This window comes from Pyxicephalus adspersus, chromosome 9 (assembly GCF_032062135.1).
Source record: "Pyxicephalus adspersus chromosome 9, UCB_Pads_2.0, whole genome shotgun sequence".
NCBI lineage: Eukaryota > Metazoa > Chordata > Amphibia > Anura > Pyxicephalidae > Pyxicephalus > Pyxicephalus adspersus.
The window spans coordinates 27,136,340-27,159,113 of NC_092866.1; the positions used below are offsets into that span (position 1 = coordinate 27,136,340).

Sequence of the window (22,774 nt, forward strand, 5' to 3'; positions counted from 1 at the left end):
AACGGTCTTTAACCACAAATACCTCCAGTAATGATCAGTATCAGGATGAGTTGCAGAGGCCTCTGGAGTTGATTGTAGCAAAGATGTCCTTATGAGATGATTCTGAAGACAGCAGCAAGGAGATCCTCCAACTGACAATTGGGCTGTGTATGCTGAGATCCTGGATTGCACGGATGCAGGCAAAGTATCCGGAGTTCAGGAACAATCTATCTGCACTACCACTTAGACCCTAGCAATCAAACTAATCTGCCAATGCAACCGGACCTCTGCTACCTATGGGCCATTGCATGCCTAACCTATGCTAACTGTAAATAAACTGAGGGTGCAGATCAGTAAAAATAACTGAAAGGGCAGAGCTAATATATATTTGTGTATGTAGCTGATACACTGACAGTAGGGATTTCCCTCTGATAACAGATATCACATATACCCTATTATTACAGAGGGAAATAATATAATACTGCACCACACACAGACACAGCAGTCAGTGTGTTCTGGTAGGAATGCAGGCACCTACCCTGGCTGAGCACATGTTGTCATCTCTGCCCCTTCACTTCCTGCATTTACATTTATAACCTGCTGGGTTTTCAAAGGTCACTATCAGGGGCAGGAAGCACTTCCTAATGAAGAGGTGTCTGTTTACTTCAACAACTTTATTTAAACTTTCAAAGTTACAACTCAGCTAGCAGATAGAAAAGGCAGTCCCCTACACTTGTATACTGTTATTGGTTCAAACTTCCATTGAGGAACCACATATCCATTCATCCAATCCTACTACTCTGCAAACCTAAAGTCTCTATGATCCTCTGCGGAAGCCTCACGGCAAAATGCGTTGAAAAATGAGACAACCTTGCTCCTTTAATATTCTATTCTGTTCATATTTCAGAATTTGTCTTGCCTAAAGTCCAGTGGAGCTTTGTCTAGAATTATTTTTCCACCAATACAATTTTCAGTAAAATATTGTGATTATTGCCATAAAACTCTCTTTTTCTAGTTGTTCTAATTTTTCATATTGTTTATTAGAGGGCTTGCAAACTGATACAATGGATGAAGAATCTTGAGTTACTTTTCTAGTATTGACATTTGTATGATTATAGGTCACCCATGGAGAGAGGTAATAAGTTATATGTGATTAGCCAGGGATGTGCCACAATGACATATTCTACAGTTCCTTCACAATTTACTGAAATATCATATTAATTTCACATAACATTGTAGTATTCTTGATAAGACTGATGAAGACGTTCCTCAAAGATGTAACAATACCCTTCAGAGTTCTTCAAGATTTGTAAACATGCTCCTATATAGTATATTCATGAAAACCACATCCCCCCCCCCCCCGTTTGATGGTAATAGTATAACTTTGCAGTAAATTTAAAGCCTGCCACTGCAATTTGGAAAATTTTGGAGGTCCAAAAAGGACATGGATATATGTGGATCTTTCCTTTTTTTAATCAAGCACTATTAGAAATCAAATGAGCCTAAAGGATGCACTCACGGAATTCCCACTTAGCCACAGGAGAGGTAGGACTGTACTTGTGATAAACTTAGAAGTTACCAATAGTTCAGAAATTTGTTCTCATACCATTGGGTACAAGAGGGGGAAGTCATTCAGTCTCCCGGTTTAGAGGTATTAGGAATGAGCATAGATAAATATGCAGAATGGTGATCAGACCACAACTGGTGGGGTGTGAAGGTTTTGGAGGGAAAAAAACTTCATACAAAGCAAGCAAAGAATATATACCAAATAAAAAAAAGGCAATCATGCAATACATTTAAGAAAAATCTACCAGCAGGATCTACTTTTTCCTCTATTAACTGCAATAGGAGAGATCCTGGATCAACTAGACCAGTTAGAGGAGGAAGGAAATAAAGGACATACCTGACTCTGCCACCAATGTGGTCAATTGAAGTCAACTCAGAAAAAAATCCAAAAAATGTAAACACCTGTACCAGGAAGGTGCAGAAGACACACCCTTATTGAAGTGTAGTGTTGGCCCGGGACCAAAAATCCATGTCGTGGAAAGGAACCCAAGACATTAGACTAAAACAGGAATGAGTTAAAAAAAAAAAAAAAAAAAGCCCCATCCCTAACTAAAGTAAACAGAGGAAGCAATGATGGGTCAACATCTAAGTGCATAAACACACCATAGAGATCAAAATAACAAAGATACATCTTAACAAAGATCATCACATCCACAAGTGATAAAGATTGTGTGCAAGTATACCTAGCTTTTATGTTGGTTGATTGGAAAAAGTAAAAGAACATTTGCAATCACACCTTTCACTTTCTGTTTTCTCAACTGCAGGTGCAAAGGTTAACTTCAGTAATTGGACATCCCACTTCCTGCAGTTCCTATGTCAGGATTTGGTGGGCCAGGGAGTTTCAGGAAACATCAGGAAATAGGGGAATCTGGGCTGTGTCAAAATCAAATGAGTTTGTGGGAAGTGTGTCCTTTTTCTGTTTAAAGAAATAGCATGTCCCTGGTATATATATATTTGATATATATATATAACACAGACACACACACACACTTTATTGTGATATTAGGGGGATAGGCTAATTATATATAGGTATTTACAAATTATATAAAAGTTTAAAAGTTCGTAAAGCAGCCTTCAGGCAGGAAAAAATACAGCTTCTCAAAAATCTGCACCCATGCTTGTTCTCAGCTTTTTTTTATTTTACTTAATGATGTATAAAAATCTATGGTAATTGCTCTATTCAGACTTTCTCTAAATTCAGAGGAATTTTTTGGGATGCTTTGTGAGAAAAACAAACTGTTTCCATGTATTCTTTGGTTTAGTCACCCTGCCTTTTCCTTTTCCTGCCTCTTCCCACTTAATCTTTTTCCATTTGTGCAGTATTCTCTAGCCTTTATTAGAATAGTTCACTGCTTTTAGATGGGTATATTTACAGATGCGTAATCTCATAATTACAATGCAAGGTTTCGTAAATAATGATGATGAATTTATTTAAAACGGCAAAAAATATACCCTTTATACAGTTAATATATGCACTTTATTAGTCCTGGTTCCTGCAGAATATTAAAGAAAGCATATAATCTTCCAGAATCATTTTTTCTTCACATGAATATTGTATTATCTGTAACTACTATAGACTTTGAAATTAAACCATAGTACAAAGATACATTATTAGAGAATACAAAGACATTTACCTGTGTAAAGTTTAATACAAATTGAAAATGTAAGCTTGAAAGTGCCAAAAAGGGCCAGTAGCTGTGGTCAAGTGGGCAGGGTACAATCATGTGTGGTTAAAGCATGATGGACAACATTTATTAAATATCCATTTAGGACTCTACAATATGTAAAAACACAGTTTGTTTTATTGGTGGTTCTTATAAAATAAATTTGCCCAACAATGGCCATCTGATAATTTTCACAATTCACAAAAGTCACAATTGTTTTTAGCCAACATAATTCCCTATTTAGGAATTGGATCCAAAATACAAAGTTCAGTAAGCAGAACAAAATATTTTTTTTTTCCCTTACTTTTTTTGTACACATCCAAAAATATAAAATTACACCAAATAAACATATATAACATTACACCAAATCTTCATATTTACACACCTAAAATAGGTAACTGTCAAAACTGTATTTTTTTTCAGGTAAAATCCCACATTTGTAATGGCTAAAGACTTTTTTTAACCAGTAAAAAAAATCTTCTGACATTAAAACCAAACCTTTCAATAGGCTTGGGACCTTCCTGGATAGGAAATAGGGCAGTGGCCCTGTGCTCCCTCTCCTATCCATATATGGTCCTCTGGAATCTGCCCCCCCCAAAAAAAGGGGGGCACAAATCATGTAGACCGCTCCTTTTGGAGAAACCAAACCCACCTGCTCTCAACATGGGCAACGGCCATCCTTAGGGGAGATTTTAAAATTTGGAAGCCTCCAGCTGTCTGCCACCTCACTCAGATGAATGAGTTCAGGGGTACATAGTACACCTTTCTCATTCCCATAAAAGTTAAAACCTTACCCTTGAAATAAACACACTACACTATTTATGAAAAATTTCCTCCTATTTTTAACTAATACTTACCTTTCCAGGATCCAGTTTTGTGTAAATGCACACACCATGGATGATCCATCCTTTTTCTCCTCCAGCATTGCTGCTGTCACCATGCTAAAGTGATCATTAGATGTATGGGTCATCCCATTATGGGGTGTCTAAAGGAATTAAGCAGTGCTGAGAGCTGCTTTGTCTGTCTATTGAGAACTAGCACTCCCTAAGATATTGGTGTCATCTAGTGGCAGTCTGCAAAATTTCACCTAAGTTAAAACCACCAATTTCACAAAAATGCAACCTGTCATTTTACACAGCTCTCCGAGATAGCTCACAGAAACTGGGACTGTCCCAGCGAAAACAGACAGTTGGGAGCTATGGGAACACATTACGATATCACATTTGAAACAGACTGGTGTTTCTTCTCCACTAACGCTAATGCAACTCTGCAACTTTGTTCTCTAGTATAAATACTTGCTGTATTTTACACTAAGGGCACTATTTATAAAACATTCATTATCAGTAACAATTGAAATGGAGGTTGGTTCTCTCCTACCTGAGCATAAAAGTTGAGCCACCTCTAGTATATTAAATAGTGAACTAGATAATAGCGAATATAGCAGAAAGAAGAGGTTTGAGGCCTGGAATTTAGTGCAAAATAATAAAGATGTATTTGTACATTGTTGATCCATACATAATTATTTAGTACAATTGTTTCAAGTGTATCCCAGCTCTTGTTAACAATCACAAGGTTGGGATACTCATCCTAGACATTAATGTGCTAGCACCAGTAAATCATAGGTACAAAAAATGGGACCTGTTTAGGTCACGTACGTCCCAACGTGTTTTGAAAAATTTTGGCTTATATATATTTATTTAATAATTTCATATCTGATGCCATAGAGGTTCTCTTGTAATATTGGTATATACGTATTACCATTCATATTTTTAAAAAGCATGAAAAAATACCCCTGAAGGTGTTGATTACGTACGTTTAAATGGCAGGAGGTAAGTCTAATACAAAAGGTCAGTGAAGTAATTTAGGCTGCACTTTAAGCTATTGGAGGAATTGGTACAGTGTATTGAGTAAGAAGCTACAGATAAATATTAAGATAATAATTATTATACAGATTCAGTATCTTTATACAGTACCTACAGCTTAAAGATGAAATTAGGTTTTAACTAAAATAGCAAGTGCCAGATGAAATATTTTGCACTAAATTCTGGGCCTCAAACCTCTTTCTTTCTGCTATATTCGCTATTATCTAGTACATTCATTGGCAGTAATTGATTCCCACCAGGTAATGTTTGAGAGAACTACTATAAAATTCTTTACAGGCAGTGGTAAAATGGGTTGTCTTCCTAAGTCCTGGACAAGGTTTTATTATGTGGGTTCAACCTGGATAAAACAGAATTCCTCATCCCCCCCTCTTCACATTCCAAATCTCCCCCTGACATATTCCTAATGGTAATATTACTTTTATTTGTCCCTCCTCTCGGGCACATTGTCCTGGAGTCTGATTGATTCTGCCCTCAAATTTTCCCCCCATATTCAGAACATTTCCAGGTCTTGTCACTTTCACCTGTGCAACATCTCCAAAATGCGCTGCTACCTGAGAGACCACCAAACTCCTTGTACATGTTCTCATCTGGATTATTTTAACATCCTCCTCTCTGGTATTCCTATATCCTGACTCTCTATAAAAGCTGCAGCCAGACATATAAATCCTTCTCACCATTCCCCTTCTGCTGCCTCTCTTGGTAGTTCTCTTCACTGGCTTTCATTTCACCATATAATCAAATTCAAGCTCCTGTGTTATGCTTTCAAATTCCTCCACAGTTCTTGTCCCACCTACCTTTCTGACCTGATAGAAAAATACTCCCCTAGCCTCTCTCTTCACTACTCCAATGACCTACTAATGACATCCTCTATCACAACCTCCTCACAGGCACAGCCCAAAGACTTTACTAGAGCTGCCCTGACTCTCAAGAATGGATTTCTACAACCTATTCGGCTTGCTCCTACCTTCTGTTCATTTAACAGAGCACTCAAACCCATCTTTTTTTTAATATTAGTAATTTTTTTATTCATTTTTCACAACAATATGATTCTATACATAAAGAACAAAATATATACTTATTACAAAACATTTAAGTATTGGTAAAATAAATAATAAAGTAAAGAAATAAAATAATAATACATACATTCCTAAAATTAAAACCCAGTGCAATAAACATTACAAATGTTGCATCTTGCAAGTTTGTATTTTAAATTGTTTTCTAAATGGTGTCAATCAAATAGAAACTGAGGAAATATTGAATAAGAATACTGTTTTTATCAATTCAAGCCGACCATGCTTTGTAATTTTTTTTTTATTGTAATGTGGGTATGGATTAACATTCTTACATAACTATATTGAATTCGCACTCTATGCAGGACTTATGAAAAGTTTGGAGTTTCCGTTGATTTCCACAATTTTGTGATAGTATGCCTAGCAGCGAACAAAATATGACAGATTGTTACGAGGATGTTGCGTGGAAAGATATCAATCCCTCCACTCAATAAGACTAACGCAGGGTTTGGTTTAGTTATACAGCCCGTTAATTCCGATATACATATAAATATAGCTCATCTGTACGGCGACTCCGTTCTGTGCACCATCACATCAGAGTTCAGAAAAATTTAAAGCGGGCTACTGGGCATCAGAAAAAGGTTCAAAGCGGTAATACTAAAAAAACTGCTGGTGTAGGATCCAGAGGCCCCTCCTCAGGAAGGGGGTAATGTTAGGAGAGGACTCTGTGATGTGCGCCATTGCAGTATAAAACACAATTTATTTTGTCCAGCGATGTCATTTGCAGCAGCCAGGAGAACTAAGATAGCAGCAGCCCCCGCTTCCCTTTAGCCATGCAGCTTGATGTATGTTCGGCATCCCCAGCACCAATCTGTAAGGCTGTGCACAGTTGAAGAGGATTTTCAAGGCAATTAGTTCCTGACTGTCATTGGCTGCTGGGACTTTAAATCCTCCCTGCGACCGGTCACCAGTGCCTGTTAGCATTTAGCTGGGACAATCTGTGTTGGAGTGTGTTCCGTCTGCTTTAGTGTTGCTGACCTTGCCGGTTTCTGATCTTGCGAATTTATGCTGCTTGGACCGACCTTTGCCTGTGACCCCGACTATGTGTTTTGCCCTTGTGTACTTTGTCTGGTGGATGGATTATCTGTTATGATCTCTGGCTCTGAATTCTGGATTAGACTATTGAAATCTTGGTACTTCTATTTGTGGGCTCCTGGTCTGCTGGCAGCCCATCTTCAGACACCATCATTTTTGCACTGGGGGCAACTGAGTGCTGGAAGCCATTCTTCTGAGGCTGAGTGGGGGCTTACTAAAGGCAAAGACTGCAGCAAAGGTTAGGGTACCGGTGTCTGGGAAATACTGGTGCTTACCAGGGCCTTACATTAAAACAGGTCAAAAAAAAACTAACCTCCTCATGAAGGATCTCTGACAACAAATACAGTTCCTGAGAGATGCTGTTAACCAGTTTGCATAGCGCGTGGCTGCTCAGGAGCATCAAAGGCAGGGTTTGGATCCTGCTGTGATGGTCTCTCCTGTGGAACCCAAGATTCCACTTCCAGAAAAAAATAGTAAACACCACAAATTTGAAAATTTTTTTGAATGCATTTAAGGTATATTTTCAGCTGTGGCTACTATTATCTGGCACAGAGTTGGCCTAGTCATCTCACTACTCCAGAGTGATTCCAAGACAAAGGCCTTCAATCTTCCTCAGGGGGACTTAGCCCTCTTTTCAGTGCATGAATTTTTCAAGGCCATGGGGATTCTGTATGCTGTCCCAGGCCTGGCATCAAAGGCCGAGGCAAAACTTTGTGGTTTTCAGCAGGGCCACATGCCAGTGGAGGATTATGCTGCAGAGTTTTGCAGCTGGGCCATCAGTTCACAGTGGAACGATACAGCACTCTGCAGTCAATTTTGCCTGGGTCTGTCCAGTGCTGTAAGAATAATCTTGTGAATCACCTATTGCTGAATTCCTTGGATGAGACTGTCCAATTTGCCATTAGGGTGGACCGCAGGCTTCGTGAGCATCACAAGGAAAGATCTCAATCTGTGCAATCCTGTCCTTGGAAGAAGCCAGGGAAACTTCAGTGCCTAGGTAGCCCCTGGACACACACCTTGGCAAACAGGTATTTCCATTAAAATCTAATTGTGTCCTTTTACCAGTTGAGATTGCCTAGAATTCTTCTGCTAAACATTGCCATGCATTTATGCATAGTGGTGTCGCTAGTAATTTTATGTATATATCTCTGGCCTTCTCTCTTGGAATTCTAGTTGCCGACTTACCTGAACCTATATGTGTATTGGCTATCGATGATTCACCTTTGCAGCAGGAAAAAGCAATATCTAGATCTTCTGAGGTTTTGGTTAAGGTGGGTGCTGCCCATTCTGAAATGTTACCATTTTTTCTGCCAAACATTCCTTCAAACCCTGTAATTTTAGAACTGCCATTGTTTCGAAAGCATAACCCTGTGAATGATTGGGAATCTGGGTAGATTGTCAGATGGGGAAATGCATGTGTTAGGATGTGCTTAGCTAACGCATTGCTTCAGATGCCCAAACTCTTAACCTCCCTGAAGCTAGACCGTGTTCCGATTCTCTTCCTGAATCTATCTACTCTAGTAAAACCATTTTCGTAGCTCCAGCTAAAACCCTCCAGCCACTGGCCACTCCTGACAAACCCTGGTCTTGAGTTTGGCAAAATTTAAAGCGGGCTACTGGGCGTTAGAAAATGGTTCAAAGTGGTAATAATGAAAAACTACTGGTAAAGGGTCTGTCTCAGGAAGGGGGTAATGTTAGGAGATGCTCATCTGTCTGAGGACTCCGTGTTGTGCTCCATTGCAGTAAAAAACACTGTTTATTCTGTCCAGTGATAGCATTTGCAGCAGCCAGGGGAACTAAGACAGCAGCAGCCACTGCTTCCCTTTAGCCCTGCAGCATGATGTATTTTTGGCAACTCCAGCACCACTCTGTGAGGCTGTGCACAGCTGAAGGCAATTTTAGAGGCAATTAAACTCAGTCCTGCACTGCTATTGGCTGTTGGGACTTTATAGCCTCTCTGCTTCCAGTCACCGGTGCCTGTTGTAGCAAATAGTCAGGTTAATCTGTGATGGAGTGTGTTCCGTCTGATTTACTGTTGCTGACCTTGCCAGTTTCTAACCTTGCAAGTTTATACTGCCTGGACCAGCCTTTGCCTGTGGCCTCCTGTGTGTTTTGCCTCTGTGCACTTTGTCTAGTGGATGGATTATCTGTTATGATCTCTGGCTCCGAATTTTGGACTAGTCTATTAAAAACTTGGTACTCTCTGTGGGCTCCTGGTCTATTGCCAACCCACCTCCAGAAACCATCCTTTTCGCACCTGGGGGCATTCGAGTGCTGCGAGACACATTCTGTCTCCTGAGGCTGAGCAAGGGCTTACTTAATGCGAAGCCTGTGGAGTGGATTGGGGGACTGATGTCTGGGGAATACTAGTGCTGACCAGGGCTTTAGAGTATCCAGGCATGTTTCAACCTTTTCCACCCTTGGGCTGAGATAAATCAGTGTTTAGAGTGTTCACTTCCGCGGTAAAGTAGTATTTCATGTCTGAAAATATTTTCAAAACATATATGTTTATGCAAGCAACTATATTTGTGGTTCTCTAAAGGGCCTAAATAAAGATACAAAATTATTATTTTAGAGAAAACCTTTTCCTGTGAAAAAAATGGCTAGAGAGATTCTCTTGCAAATCAATATAAATAAATGTTCACAACGAAGTCAAGCAAGGATATATGTGCTAGTGTATAGTTGAGTTTTAGATAGTGTCATGAAAAACCTAATTGTTATAGAAAGTTAAGTTTTAAGTAACGGTACCCCTATACTAAAAACACTTTCATAGAAAGTTGGTGAGAGATTATTGCCCCCAAGAATGTAAACATTGATAAGTCTTTGCAATGGAGCCAAGCAATGATACATATTTCAGTATCGTCATTCATTTTCAGGATAGTTTTTTTACAAACTTGATTACAGAAAGTACATTTTTAACACCTCTGTGGGGTTTAAGCAAATGGAAATCCATACGGACATTTTTGTAATATTGTATCAGATTAGGTGCTGTGATAATTTTATTGGATTTTGGAGAAAAGGTAAGGTATCAACTGCAATCCCATTTGTAAAGAGTGTTTGTGAGGGACAGACAGGATAGAACGTTAGTCCTAGAAGTCAGTGTTAACGGGCAAGAAATCACTGTCATTCCAGCACTTACAAGTTTTGATGAATGTAAGTCTGTCCAAGGCTGTGGACAGATGGGTCCATGTGTTGGTGATCAACTTAACTGCTGAGCTATATTCTAATTAGGGAAGCACTCTGGAAGAAGCACAGGACAGGTGTTTCAGAATATAATAAACAAGCTCATGACAGGTGTGCTTAATGCTCAGTGTTGGGTGAACTGATGCACCCTACCTACTCATGAACCATACAGACCAGCTGTAATTTGTGTCTACTCCTGCTGTGTCAGGTGGGAGATAGAGTGGGTCACTTAAATAGTTAGATCTACCTTATGGCACCTTAAAAATCTACTACTGCTACCTCCACCAGCCAACTGTCAGGTGCTTTGAGCAGGGACAAGTGGACTTAAAAGGAAGAATTAACCTACAGCAAGTGCCAGTGGGCAGAATGAGGCAATTGTGGAACCACCAGTTACTGCCTGTGTGTTAAAAACCTCCTCAGTACCTCACAGTGTGACCTACTAGGCAGTGATGCTTTGATATTACCTATTTGAGGTGAATCCAAACATGGACAGTGTGATCCAGCAAAGTGAATTGATAGTCTAATTTAGAGTAAAGACTGAGTACCACTACCAGCCTTGCGCAAATCAGGAAACAGGATGGAAACTGCACAGTGTGGACTTGACTAAGATGGGTATAAGAAACTTCTGGTGCCATGTCATGGCCTATCCAACTCTAACTTGGCACTTTTCACAAGTGGAGCATGTGTGCAATTGTCCCGATGCATGCACATGACCTCCCTCTGTGTACCATCATGCGGCAAAATTGACGGAAAATGAAAAAAAGAAAGAATGCATTTCTGTATTCATTTGTGATTTTTAAGGCATGCATTTTCAAAGAATAAAAGATCATATTTATTTAAAACAAAAATTAAAAATTTTTGTATATACAAATATCATTAAAAGACAAATATGTCTTTGATACAAATATAAAACTGACCACTTAATTCTCCATCTAATGAGGTTTTCCTGGAACCTAGCATATTGTTCTCTTTTATATAACATTTTAAATCAATATACCTCTTTGTTTATCTTTCATATATATACAATAATCTCCTAAATAACCTACTTCAATTGTCAATGCGTTTCACGGATAAACTGCTTAATCAGGAGTTTTACAGATGGAGATATTTTAGTACTAAAATTGCAAGGTATCATATTGTTAGTTCCATATCATAATATTTCCATTTTTAAATAAGTGTAATAATAATAATGGATACACTCATATATATTAGAATGAAAGCCTGTTAGCTGCAATGCCTGTTTTGGTAGGGAAACAAAGACATAAAAAGGAATCTTGTCCCCCTTCTACACACCCAGATATTAGGAAATGTTATATGGTAATAAATCACCATTGTATGCAGGTATGCATACAACTGGAAGCTATTGGTTCCAGGGAAATAGAAATGAAAAATATTTAAATCTTTAAATATACATACTAATTTAATAACAAAAACTCACATAATATAATAAAGGGAATTTAAAACCCCAAGAGACCCTATCCCAGTTATCCTGACATAGTGCATGTATATTTATATATGTCACAAGTAATGCACATACTGCAAATGCTGGTGAAATAAGTGACAGGTGATCAAGGAGTTAAGCCCTGCCACAACAGCTCACTAGCCCAAAGCTAGAAATGTGTATACTACACTCTTGTTAGATAAACTGGTGGTCACATTAGCCACAGCTTGGGACTGGGTGCACCCAGGCTCCTGCTCAGGATGCTGTTACTATTTGGGCTTCATGGTGGCTTGGCACACCCTTCCCTTCCTCTGAGGTGTAACCTCTTTGCTGTTAGAACTGCTGTTCTCTGACAAGGCAGGTGGCTCCCAAGCAACATAAACTTCAATTTGATCATCTATGTCAGAGGGGGAACAAGTGGCTGTGTCCCGGGTGCCGTACTGTCTCAGTGCCCCCCGCGCTGATGTGCTCTACACGCCAAACGTAATTCAAATAAGACTTTTCTCAAGTATGAACCACAACTGATGCCAGTTTAGCAATAGGTATTAGCTATGTTTGGTCTCCTCCCCAAAAGCCCCAACAACTTTGTGTTAGATAAAATAAATAAAGCACACAACTGCTCTTAGACACACCTTTGACATTTCCTAAATGTTGTGTTGTCTGTTGTGTTAAAATTAACAATTACCATTAAACATGAAGTAGAGTCGATAAGCTGGGGGAGTCAGCTTAACCGCCTTCTCCTTTAACTGCGAGACACAAAGTTGCCAATTCATGAACCATTAACAGGCTGATTCTACCATGAAGCAACAAATTATTATTTTTTTTAGTAATAGGGATTTTAAAGTGGCGTAAAAAATCACAACAATTTAAAAAGTATAAATATTTCATTATTCCAGTAAAAGAAGCATGGTGTGTCAGTGTGTAAAATCAAACATCTATATGCTTAAATATGGGATCCAGAGAAATTTACCTTCCTCCTCATTCTTTTAGGACTAGTCAGGATGAGAAGGACCTCATTGCCACTTGAATCTGTCAGCAGAGGCATATTGGAAGGGGGGGGGGTCTTTAGCTGTTCCTTAGTCTGTTCACAAGGTCTCATTGCATAAGCCATTCACACACTGTGTGTTATGTTGTTGTGTGTATGTGTTAATCTATGAATGTGATACAATGCGCATGGACCAACATATCCAGTTGTGAAGTTACAGGAGGAGGGAGTTGTTCTACAAGAGGAGAAAGTTGATGAGGCTTCTACAACACAGACATTCAATCTGCTGAAAACCACAGCTGTTTTTTGACGTGGGGACATAAACCCCTAATTGTGGTTCCTGACCCACATGAATTCATATATGTGTCTCAGAGTTGCTGTGTGTGTCATATCCAACTGGATCATCACTATTAAGTACCCAACCTATTGGAATTATAATGCATGGTGCAAGTACTAACTGTTAAAATCAGAAATTTGTTTTTATTCATAGATATGCCAGAGGTGATAATGCACAACCTGGATACACAAAAGTTTTTATAAACAAAACATATTAATATTAAGAAAGTGACCAGTCTACATCTCACACCAAAAGTGTTATACAGTTGCTTAGGTCACTATGTGTTGAACATTGTTTGGTAACCAGTTTCAGAGAAAAAACAGACCAAGTTTCAAATGATCAATTCATCACCAATGGAATAAACAAGAACAGACATTTAGCATTTTTTAGCATTTATCCAAACATGCAAAAAATATATAATTTCAATCATAAAAAATGGGACATACTTGACTGTAATTGAAATCAATGATTGTGCATCCCTTAAAGGAAGTTCTTCCTTTCAGTTTTCAGGTATTCCGGTAGAAAAAAGGAGAAGGGGATGTTTTCACCCTGTACTAGGGCAGGCTATCTTCCAAAGGAGATCCTGAAATAGAATTCAGGAAGTGACAAGCCTATGCAGAAAAGTGTATAAATCCTTAACAAAAAAGAAATCGCCAAATATCCTCAAATGTTAACATCCACAAAAAAAGAGGAAAAAAAGACTTTCTGGTAGTTGAACTACTGTGACTGTATTAGCCCACTCGAGGAATTAGATAAGAATAATTTCTTTTCTTTTGTCTTTCCTCTTTTCTCCCACCACCCCCACCACCCCTTCTAAACACATGACTCTTTAGGATCTTTCAGGTAATGAATTCTCCTCATAAGCGCTCCACTACCTTTAAATATCTCTGATCTTTAAAAATATTGTGTGCTTGCAAGAAACCCATATAGCCTCCTCTTTGGAATACATTTTAAATCATTCCAACACTCATTTCTAGCAATCTTGTGCAAAAAAGGTGGAATTTTCCTATCTTTTCATAAGCAGACCTTTCTCAAAAATCAATTGCTACTTCTCAGGATCATAACTTGGTTATTACTTTACCATTTTAGATAATATGGTTACTATTTGTTCCAATAATGGCCCTATTATTAATCAAATACCCTTTTTCTCCAACTTATCCATGGTTTTACTTACCCAAAAATAGAATACCCTATTGTTCTGTGGAATCCCAAATTAGATAAATCATCTTCTGATACTATGAGAACTAAAGCGGGCATTCGTTATTTTTGTTCTTTATGACATGATTTACAGGTTGTTGATGTCTGGAGAGAGTTGCATCCTATTGCTAGGACTTTACCCACTATTCCCATCCCCATTCAGCTCATTCTAACATCAATCACATTTTTGATTCTCAATCCTTTCTGTATCAATAACCTGAATTTAGTGTTTCTACTACTATGGTTCTCTGGAATGCTTATAGAGTAGTTATGTGAGAAGTACTCATTTGCCGCACTTTGCAGTGTAAGCATGAACGTAATCAACAATTATGCAAATTGGAAATCACAAAGCTCTTTAGGAAGCATCCCACAAAATGACATAGAAAACTTTTCTTTAAAGCAAAGATTTATGTCTCACAGACCTTGCAAAACATAATTTTCATTGGACGCAGCAGAAATATTAATAAAATAGGTACTATATTGGCCAAAAAATTAAAGAATATCCCTAGGCATAAGCCAACAAAATCATTGTGCACCAGGCATCAGCTCACCATCTCTAACCTTCTTAACATTCTGGTTGAATTTTATCCATGCCACAAACCGAAACTGTGGCAGCAGATATTACACTACCTGAAGTACTAAGACTTAAATCATTTAAAGCTGGCAAAACATTGTTGATGCTGATGCTTTCTAAGAGCTGTTTGATCAAAAATATGGCTGAAGCTGTTACACCCAACCTGGTACCTGTTTATAATAATCTAAAGGTAAAAGTCTTTCCTAGTACTGATATGCTAGAAGCACAAGTTGTAATGATCCTGGGATTCTCTTTGTTGGGCCAATTATACAGTTAGGTCCATAAATATTTGGACAGAGACAACCTTTTTCTACTTTTGGTTCTAAACAATACCACAATTCATTTTTAATGAAACAACTCAGATGTAGTTGAGCTGCAGACTTTCAGCTTTAATTCAGTGGGTTGAACAAAAAGATTGCATAAAAATGGAACTAAAACCTTTTTTTTACTCAATCACTTCATTTTAGGGTCTCAAAAGTAATTGGACAAATTAAAAAGCTGAAAATAAAATGTTCATTTCTAATACTTGGTTGAAAACCCTTTGCTGAAGCGTTGACTTCATGGACTACAAAGCCAGGCTACAAAACCCTAACACTAAACTCACTGCCACCAAGCAAAATTATTTCTTCGCTGTTATATCCTCTTAAGCTTCCAATCCACATAGCCTCTTCTCAACAAACGACGCCCTCTTAAACCCCACACCTGCCTCCCCTACTACTACTTTCTCTGCCCAGGACAGCCACCTGCAGACAGAGATAAAATTGTCAAACTCAGACATGATGGGTCTGCTCACCTTGCCACTCAAACCATGTCCACCCCTTCCACCTGTAATTCATCTCTAACCTCCCTCAGCTCTGTTACTCTGAATGAAGTATCCTGTCTTCTCTCATCATCTCCATCTGCTACTTGTACTCTTGACTCAGTTCTCAGATTTTACTGCTACCTCTAACAGCTGGGAGAGCAGACCATCTAGTAGGGGTGGGGAAGGCAATGCAGAAAGGCATAGACAATTGGTTGTCATATGAATAATTTGTTGCTGGGTCTATTAAACTGCATGGTTTGCTACCTGGTGCCAGGGTCCGGCATGTGGTGGACCGAGTATACAAAATACTGGGAGGGGCTGGGCATGACCCAGCTGTCTTGGTCCATGTTGGATCCAATGACAGGATATATGGAAGATGAAGATGATATTGATTAAAAATCAATTTAAAGAACTAGGTTTTATGTTCAAGGGAAGGATCTCCAAGGTTATATTCTCAGGAATATTGCCTGTGCCATGCGCAACACAGGAAAGGCAGCGGGAGCTTAGACAGCTAAACACATGGCTGGTGTAAAAGCCCTGGTGTAAAAGGGAAGGATTTTGGTTCCTGGAGATTTTTCATTGGGGTGCAACCTATATGCCAGAGATGGTTTGCACCTAAATAGAAGGGGGTCTGCTGTGCTAGGGTAAAGTTTTATGGGAAAGTTGGAGGGATATTTAAACTAGGACAGAGGGGTTGAGACAGTCAAATAAGGTGGCAGAAAGGTCATACAGGGGTCATTCACCCGTGGAGGGGGGATTGGGGATAGTTGGGGGGGAGTGTTATGGATAAATGTATGAAGTTTCCCATGTTACATACAAACATTGGATTTAGCAGTAGGAATTGTACTGAACACAAATGGATTTGCAAACAATGCTGGTAAATGCAGCAATGGTTTAAAGAGCCTGTTCACCAATGCTAGAAGCTTGGCAAACAAAATAGGGGAGTTGGAAGCCTGAATGGACTTAGTTGGTATTGCCAAATCCTGGCTTTTTTCTTCACATGGCTGGGCTGTCAATATTTCTGGTTATAATCTCTTTCGTAAAGTCGGGGTAAAACGAAAAGGTGGTTGTGTATGTCTTTATGCAAAAGGTGGTCTAAAAGTGAATGTGAAAGAAGAATTTGTTGATGAAACATGTGATTAGGTTGAGACATAGATGGAGTTGCATACGGGGATGCATGATTTATTATGTAAATTAACTAATTAACTAAATTAATTATTCAACTTGGCTAACTATGTAACTACGTGTAATTAGTCTAGTTTTAGACAAAAAAAGACTTTTCAACAATTGAGATTCAAGCTTCACTTAAAATAGAGCTCGTAAAAGTTTTGATAAAAAAATTTCACGATTCACTAAATTCAAAAAGTTGTCAAACAAATCTGTTCTTATGAGGAAATAAGTATATACTTATGCATTTAAATAGCTGTATTTCTGCATATATATATATATATATATATATATATACACACACAGTATAAATTCAGTTTTGATGCATACTTATAAATGGTCAAACTGCAAAAACAAATGTATATTCTGTTCTTTTGATCTGAACACTTCTGTTTCACTGCACAACCAGGTTATGTACTCTCCATTGCAGTGACATACAGTTTGGTTTAGCAATCAAATTTCAATGCTCTGTCTTGACTTTCTCCCTATTCATTGCACATACTCAGCCACATGCGTCACTGCTATAATTTTAGCCCCCTTTTCCACCAGTTAAGGATAGCCAAACATGTCACTAGAGGGATAAGTGTGTATGTGTATGCAGTGTGTGTATATAAATTAGTATGTAGTGTATACAGATGTTGTATATACATATGCATAGATACTGTAAACATTCTTTACATCCACAATCCTTACAATATCATTACTCCCCCCTGTGTGCCCAAGGATCTTCCAAAATTCTAGCAATGCTCCTAGAGAAGAGACCCTATAAGACACAGCAACCTGGTGACACTAACCCTTGTGTGTCACTGGTGTTCATCACTCTGCTATCTTTTATTCTGTCACTATATTCAATGAAAGGCTGACAGCTGTGTATTGAATTAGAATGTGATTTGCTATTGTTAGCCCTCCTTCTCTCAATCTAAAACTATGTGCACATGTTGGATATGTGGTCCAAGGCGAACGATCATCTTGGGCAAAAATTTACCGTCCACTGATGATTAGTGATCCACAGAGTGGGGATATTGGCTGTAATTTCCTTACAGTCAGGTGCCTTTAACTTGTTCCCCTCTCTTCCCCTCCCTTCCCCAGAAATGAAAACCACGCTCTATAAATCGCTCCATCTTTAAACAATCATAAAATATTTCACATCCTGCTTGCAGAGCATTAGAATGAGGAGATCTTTACTAATCGTTGAATGTAACTAATTTTAAACCAGTTATTATTCAGGAAATGTGAACCATGAAAGGTCTGTTAAAGAATAAGGAGCTCTAATCTTCATTGTAAATCGGCTTAAGGCAGTGTGTCTGACAATCTTGCTGTTTAGTTGTTTTGAACTCTGTGTAAATGAATCTATCAGTGCTGTATGATGAAATACTGCACGTTTTGTGGGTAAGTTTAAATTCTTTTCAACTATTTGTGTTGTATTTGCAAGACCTAGGTTTGTTTTGTGCATGAATACCCTTTTGGGTAATATTGGTAATTATGTTCAATTCTTGCTGTATGTAGCTAATAAAGATGCATCCTATTCTAAACTTATAAAAAATAAATCATAATTTTAGGTTATATAGCAAAAATGACCCAAAGTTAACCCAGGACTATAAAGCAAGGGAATTCATAATGTATAATTGAGATATTTGTAGTGGGGATCTATGTATTTTCTAATATCCAGTTTGCTGTAAAAGACTTGTAAATATTGCCAGGAAAAAAAATAATATTATACATAGGTTGGGCACATTTATACTGATACATGTTTCCTCAAGTAGCACTGCTGAACTAAATGTTGAGTTTTATTTGGTTTTATTCTTGAGTATATTAATAAAGCAATGAATCTGACATTTAACACACATTCATTGGTGGAAAATGGTTGATTAGCTACATTAGGTACATCAGTTTTCAGTAGCAAAGACTTATTTCCACTAGAGAATGTGTACATTACATTCCTACTGCTTTATAAATGAAGTCCTTTGAGTTTCTGTTTTTTCTCCAAAAGTAATTTGTATGTTTAGGGAATGATTGTAATGCTTACTTGAGATGCTCATATATGGGACATGGTCATTTTGTATAATAGGCAAATGTCATGGCAATGGGAACAGCCATCTGTTTTCTGGCTATAAGCCTTCTAATCAGCTTACATGAATTTGATTTTACTCAGACATGTAATACACATAATCTTTGCATTCAATATGTCGTGTACAGATACACAAAACGTATACAGCTTTTCAAAATACATTTAAATATTTTCATTTACCCTGGGATATCCTATATGAATTTTTTTATAATCTTCCAGTAGCTAATTCCCCCTGATGCTTTCATAGTTACATAGTTAGGTTCAAAAAAGATATAAATCCATCAAGAGTAGTACTTAAGTGTTTATACCTCTCATCAAACTTCCCCTTTCTACACACCATCTCCAGACACTTCTTGTTCTCATTAAGGTTGAATCTGCACTTGATCTGTCCAAAATACTATTAGATGAAGGCATTTATAATCAGATTGGACAAAGCCAGGTGTGATTTTAGGAGGAGGTCTTAATTAGCAAAGGTGGACATAAAGAGGTTGCCTTCCCATAAGAGAAAAAATAAATTTTATCTGTCCTTCGAACTGGATTAGCCTCGCATGATATCACACTTCACTAGGAAATGTGGTCATAAAATAATAAAATAGAGTAACACAACCACATCAAGGCACAATTCAGTAAGGAAATCATTGTTGCGCTTCAATTGTTTTCAGACTGGCCTGTGCAGTGTGTATGTGTGTTGACGAGCAAGGCATTCTGTCAGCTGCCTCCTGTTAATTTTGTATTTCCTATGTAATGACATAAGAAAGCTATTAATTCCTGTTTAGGAAGCTTGATTTCTTTGGGTTGAAGCTGTTGTTACCAAAAAACTTGAATATTTACACAAAAGATGCTATTTTTACTAATTGTTGTGAAGGATTCTTTCCTTATGCAGAGATTAAATGTAGTCACATAGTCAAATAAGTCAACTCTTGCCTTTGCAGCGCTAGGACCCAGGTTCGAATCTCGGCCACTACCTGCATGGAGTTTTCAGGTTCTCCCTGTGTCTGCGTGGGTTTCCTCCGGGCACTCTGGTTTCCTCCCACATCCCAAAAACATGCAGTTAAGTTAATTGGCTTCCCCTCAAAATTGTCCTTAGACTACATCAATGACATATGATTATGGTAGGGACATTAGATTGTGAGCTCCTTTAAGGGACAGTTAGTGACATGACTATGGTCTTTGTACAGCGCTGTGTAAAATAATGGTGCTATATAAATACTGTGTAATAATAATTCCAGATAAAAACCCAATGGACATAGTTGATGCAGAGTAAAAATCTGGTTTAATTCGCTCCAACAGGGGGAAAAATCCTTGCCCCTGTGGGGCACTCAAATGTTCCCTGGATCAATAGTCTCTGTTATCTTTAAAACTTTAATACCCAGTTAAATTATGTGCTTCTAGAAAATCATCCTGATTTTTCTTAAAGTAATCTATAGTAGTTGCTTAAACTACTTCCTGAGGGGACCTATTCCACATTTTCATAGACCTTACAGTGAAAAATCCCTTTCTTATCTGTAGATTAAATTTCTTTTCCTCCAGATGCAATAAGTGAAAATGTATAAAATAGACCATTTATGGGGGCGTGGCCTGATGGCGGCGGAGTAGGACGCGGCTATTCCTAGCTCCGTGTCCCACTGGAGGATCCCATCAGTGTAAGCGCTACAGCGCCTTCTTAATCGATCCTAATGGGCCCTAAAACGAAGGAGGTACAGAAGGGACACCCCGAAGGGGGCAATCCCTCCACCAGAGGACTCACTGGCTTCTTCCCTGCGGCCTCCCGCGACCAGGCCCCAAAGCCGGGGGCTCGATTTTTGACTCCCTCCGACGGGCAGGCACCGTCGGATCGGTGCACACAACAGAAGGCCGGACTACAGCAGGATCCATCAATACCGGGTCCAGATGCCTCCACAACTTCTTCTTCAGAGGTACACCCTGACTCCCCCATTCCTAGTCCCTGCCTAATGCCTTCTTCTGATGGCCTTAGTCCTGATAACACAGATGCTGAGGAGGAGTGGGACTGGAAGGCCCACCTACGTGCGTTACCCACTAAGGTAGATCTAGAACACAGTATAGGGCGCCTGGAAGCGAGCTGTAAGGCAGAGTTTCACGCCATACGTGAGTCTGTTCAACAGGTTACTAATGCCACCACAGGGTTACAAACCCAATGTGCTGATCTTTCTTCTCAAGTAGTAATACATTTGATTCTGTGCAAGATGCTCCTCCTCTACGGTGGGACTTTCCAAGTACTGGTAGCTATGCTGAGCGTTAGTATCTAGGATTTATTGCTACAGATTCAGCTGCTAATTGTATTGTTATTTTTGAATGCATTCTAGATCTGGTGGTTTTAGAGGGCAGTTGATGACTTACTTATTTTAACTTGATGTTTTCTGATGCATGCTATACACTTTTTAGTTATTCTGATTCTGGGACTGTTTATTACTCTGGGCGAAATTTGGGGTTCGCTCATTTTTATGCTGCTCTTGGTTTTGTGGGTTCCCCAGGCGGGACCAGAAGGCATATATGTTGCTTGTTTGTTTGCCTCCCCACGTTGCGCACAGACACTTCCCCCACATAGGCCCACTGCCTTACCAGGCGGTGATTTGGGATCTTTGGGATCCCGCTTTAGTTTTCACCCCAAGGTCTAGGTTTAGCCCGCCTAGCCTGTCTGGTGCCCTTCCCCAACCCACTTCCCCCTGATGTCCACAATAAAAGAAACACCACAAGTTCTGAGAATCCGCACCCTCAATGTTAAGGGTTTAAATAGCCCCAACAAGCGCTCTCAAGTGCTATATGCTCAACATAAAGCGAGAGTGAACATTTTACTTTTGCAGGAGACTCATTTTCAATCCACTAGAATTCCATCTCTCCGCAATCGTTATTATACTGTTTGGTGTCACAGCTCCAATCCTGAGTCTAGAACTAAGGGGGTCTCTATAGCTTTTCATAAAACATTACCTGTCCAGATACTTGACTCCCACTCAGATTCACAGGGCAGATTTCTGATCCTTAAAATTTTTCTTTGGGATAAGAAATTTACACTTTTTATGCCCCTAATCATCAACCTACTGTGGCTCTTACGCAGTACTTGGAGACTCTGAAGGGGTTCGCTGAGGGACCTATCATAGTGGGAGGCGACCTGAATTGTGCTCTGGATCCCCGGATTGATACTTCCACCGGGAAGACTCCTATATCCTATTCCAAATTGAACTCCCTTCGTTCTAGACTACACGATCTTAGACTAGCAGATATGTGGCGTACTCTGCATCCCACCACCAAAGATTACACCTTTTATTCCAGCCCACACTCTGTGTATTCCCGTATAGACTTTATTTTAGCGAGTCATTCTGTGCTTGATTGGAACCCCGGTACTTCTATAGAATCTTGTCCCTGGTCTGACCATTCCTCTGTATCCCTCTCACTCCAGATTCCTCTAATGGGCCCTAGAGATTGGACATGGAGGTGTAATGATTCCCTGTTTAAGGACTCTATTTGCGCGAAGGCGGTTTTAGAAGCAATTACCAATTTTAGAGGGGACCATGTTTCGGACCCCACTCCTTTACCCTTACAATGGGAGGCCTTGAAGGCGGTGGTTCAAGGGGTCCTGATCCAGCAAGGGCCTCGGCTTAAAAGGATCAGATTGCAGGATATTACACTTACTAGTGATAAAATTTGCACCTTGGAACGCCTACATAAACAAAACATGTCTCCAGCTGTATTTTTAGAACTGACTGCTGCTAGGACCCATCTTTTGAAGCTGTATGATCTAGCATACCAACGCCACCGGGATCGTTTCCGCAAATTAACCCCCCTAGCGTTCTAATTCTGTAATTTT

The 22,774-nt window shown here is 39.1% G+C and overlaps 1 protein-coding gene across 4 annotated transcripts in view; it reads left to right on the forward strand.

The window, feature by feature from the left end:
- Window positions 1–22,774, forward strand: part of RIPOR1 (RHO family interacting cell polarization regulator 1) — a 299,897-nt gene that overhangs the window by 14,514 nt on the left and 262,609 nt on the right. The window contains exon 1 of one of the 4 annotated variants that reach the window (XM_072422973.1): window positions 18,152–18,272. The exons of the other annotated variants lie outside the window; for them this stretch is intronic. The gene's annotated coding sequence lies outside the window, so the exon portion shown is untranslated. Of the gene's footprint in view, window positions 1–18,151; window positions 18,273–22,774 lie in introns of those variants that run through there. 4 annotated transcript variants of the gene reach the window in all.